This window comes from Bufo bufo, chromosome 9, assembly GCF_905171765.1.
Source record: "Bufo bufo chromosome 9, aBufBuf1.1, whole genome shotgun sequence".
Classification (NCBI taxonomy): domain Eukaryota; kingdom Metazoa; phylum Chordata; class Amphibia; order Anura; family Bufonidae; genus Bufo; species Bufo bufo.
In genome coordinates, this window is record NC_053397.1 from 5,929,288 (window position 1) to 5,933,198 (window position 3,911).

Below are 3,911 nucleotides of genomic sequence, written 5' to 3' on the forward strand. Positions count from 1 at the left end.
ATGATTTATAATGCTGTGTGTCTCTGCCCGACCTCCGCTTTATTGATTTGTACAGGTTATAATGATTTATAATCCTGTGTGTCTCTGCCCGACCTCCACTCTAATGATTTGTACAGGTTATAATGATTTATAATGCTGTGTGTCTCTGCCGACCTCCAATCTAATGATTTGTACAGGTTATAATGATTTATAATGCTGTGTGTCTCTGCCCGACCTCCGCTCTATTGATTTGTACAGGTTATAATGATTTATAATGCTGTGTGTCTCTGCCCGACCTCCGCTCTAATGATTTGTACAGGTTATAATGATTTATAATGCTGTGTGTCTCTGGCCGACCTCCGCTCTAATGATTATAGTGACTTCCGGCAGCACACATGTGCACACTGTAGTACGGGTCTGGCAGGCTGTTCTCCTGCCGGAAAAGATAAACGCCAATGTGAAACTGGCCTGAAGAAGGAGTCGGTCTCAGAAACACAATCCATCTATGGACTTTTAATCACTCTCCTGAATACAGATACTTTACACTGACGCAGATTTAGTATTTTTGTTTTGATAGAATAGTTTGCCCGTCTGGAGAATTGGTCCATTTACTCCAAATGACGTGGATGGTAAGAGCCTTGCTGCTGATCCGAACCCCTGTGGGGGCCCAATCTCTGCTAATATAGATTTTGTGGTTGATCACACCAGGAGAGCACCTCCAATGTGGGGACATAACTACTGTGTGGGGCACTAAGGGGGTATAACTACTGTGTGGGGCACTAAGGGGGTATAACTACTGTGTGGGGCACTAAGGGGGTATAACTACTGTGTGGGGCACTAAGGGAGTATAACTACTGTGTGGGGCACTAAGGGGATATAACTACTGTGTGGGGCACTAAGGGGGCATAACTACTGTGTGGGGCACTAAGGGAGTATAACTACTGTGTGGGCACTAAGGGGGTATAACTACTGTGTGGGGCACTAAGGGAGTATAACTACTGTGTGGGCACTAAGGGAGTATAACTACTGTTTGGGCACTAAGGGGGTATAACTACTGTGTGGGGCACTAAGGGGGCATAACTACTGTGTGGGGCACTAAGGGAGTATAACTACTGTGTGGGCACTAAGGGAGTATAACTACTGTTTGGGCACTAAGGGGGCATAACTACTGTGTGGGGCACTAAGGGGGCATAACTACTGTGTGGGGCACTAAGGGAGTATAACTACTGTGTGGGGCACTATGCGGGGATAACTACTGTGTGGGGCACTAAGGGGCATAACTAATGAGTGGGGCACTAAGGGGGCATAACTACTGTGGGGGGCACTAGGGGACTAAAACTATTGTGTGGGGCACTAAGGGGGCATAACTTCTGTGTGAGGCACTAAGGGGGTATAACTACTGTGTGGGGCACTAAGGGGGCATAACTACTGTGTGGGGCACTAAGGGGGCATAACTACTGTGTGGGGCACAAAGGGGGTATAACTACTGTGTGGGGCACTAAGGGGGCATAACTATTGTTTGCTATTGTGCGTTTGCTAATGAGCCTAGCTCACTAAGGTGTTACATTTGTTGCTGGGGGAGGAGTGTGTGTATATATAGAGACAGACTCATTAGCTGGCCTAATTCATTAGCTGCAAGTACTAGCTTCAAGTACTACATTAAGTACTAGTAAAGAGATATTGCAGGAGATAGTCAGGAGGTAGGCTGGAAGGTGGAAACAATACAAAAAAAAAAGGTAAGATTTGTTTGATTTGTTTGATTTAAAGTTACAAATTTATTTTTTTATTTTTTTTCTCCTCTTTAAAATGGCAGACTTGGTTCAGTGCAGGAATTGTTGTGCATTTATTTCATGTTCCACTCTTTGGAGATTCGGATGCTGTCAGATCTGTAGACAGTTCTCCTTACTGCAGCAGGAAATTGCATTTTTGAAAGCTGAAATATTTAAATTATCTGTTAAACAAACTCCAGCTAGGACTGCTGCAATGCAGCTGCCACAAAGGACCCCCAGAAATGGCAGATGGGTTAATGTAGGTTCTGGAAGTCTTAGAGTGGTGGATAGAAGACATGTCCCACAGTCGGTGGTTCTCCATAATTCATTTGCAGCACTCTCAGAATGTAAGGACAACATGGATATGGACTCAAGCACAGAGGGTGTGAAACCATCGACTCCTATGTCTAATGTATGCAACAAAAAAGATAAAGTGAAGTCTCAAAGGAAGCAGCTGTTGCTGGGTGATTCAATCATAAGAAGTGTGGAGCTTAAAGAAAATGGTTTTGTGAGATGTCTCCCTGGGGCTACTGCTAGAAGAGATAGAAGACGTATTATTAATATTGTTAAGCAAGCAAAGCAGGAAGGGGACGTGGATGTTCTTGTCCATCTAGGGACAAATGACCTGGCTTGCAATGAAGTGTCAGAGGTGAAAAAATCTTTTATCACACTGGGTAATGACGTACAGGATTTTGCATCCACCATTTCATTTTCTGAAGTTCTGCCTGTGCATAATGTTCAGAATGATAGGCAGAGGCGCATAAAGGAGTTCAACATATGGCTTGGTAAATGGTGTCAAGAGCAAGGATTTGGCTTTGTTTCTCATGATAGCTCTACTTGGAATAGAAAGGAACTGTACAAAAAAGATGGTTTGCATCTTTCTCTCAAAGGAACAAATGTACTTAGTGAACAACTCCAAGAATTTGCGAAAGAGTATTTAAACTAGGAAGGGGGGGCAAAAGAGTGAAAATAAAAGAGTCCAATTGCCCCCCGAAACAATGCCAGAACAGGCCAGAAGCACAGAGGTTAAGAAATGATAAGCTCAGAGTCCTGTCTACAAATGCTCGCAGTTTAGGTAAAAAAATCAATGAACTTGGGTCAATAATGGCATCTGAGAATGTAGATTTAGTGGCTGTTACGGAGACATGGTTTAATGAAAGAAATGACTGGGACATAACCATACCAGGGTACTCTTTATACAGAAGAGACAGAGAAGGCAAGAAAGGAGGAGGAGTGGCCCTGTATGTGAAAGATAGCATTAAATCTAACCTAATACAAGTTGGTGAGGCCAACATAGAGTCAGTTTGGGTTACGTTGCAGTTTGCTAACCATGCAGTAACTCGTGTAGGTGTGATATATAGACCACCTGGTCAAGTTAAAGAACTAGATGATCTACTAGTTGAAGAAATAGCTAAAATGACAATGAAAGGAGAAGTTATAATTATGGGAGATTTCAATCTTCCAGATATAAACTGGAAAACCAAAATAGCAAGTTCTACCAGGAGTACAGATATTCTAAATTCCCTACTGGGGTTATCTCTACAACAAGTGGTTGAGGAGCCAACCCGGAGGGAGGCCATTTTGGATTTGGTATTCACAAACGGGGATTCGGTATATGATGTCATTGTAGGCGAAACCTTGGGATCTAGTGATCACCAGTCAGTGTGGTTTAATATAAGAACTGTGAAAGAGTCCCACCACACAAAAACAAAAGTTTTAGATTTTAGAAAAACAGACTTTTCAAAAATGAAATTAGTCATAAATGAGTCCTTATCAGACTGGAACGGATTACATGGAGTCCAGGAGAAATGGGACTACTTAAAAAGGTGCATTATTGAAGGCAACAGAAAATTGCATTAGACTTGTCAGTAAAAGCAAAAAAAGGAGGAGACCAATGTGGTACTCAGCAGAAGTGGCCCAAATCATTAAAAATAAAAAGCTAGTATTTTGTAATTATAAAAAAAACCAGAGCAATGAAGATAAGGAAATCTACAAGATTAGGCAGAAAGAGGCCAAGCAAGTTATAAGAACTTCTAAAGCGCAGGCAGAAGAAAAACTAGCTCAGTCTATGAAAAAAGGGGATAAGACATTCTTCAGATATATAAATGAAAAAAGGAAATTAAAACAAGGAATAACTAAATTCAAAACAAAGGACGGAAGGTA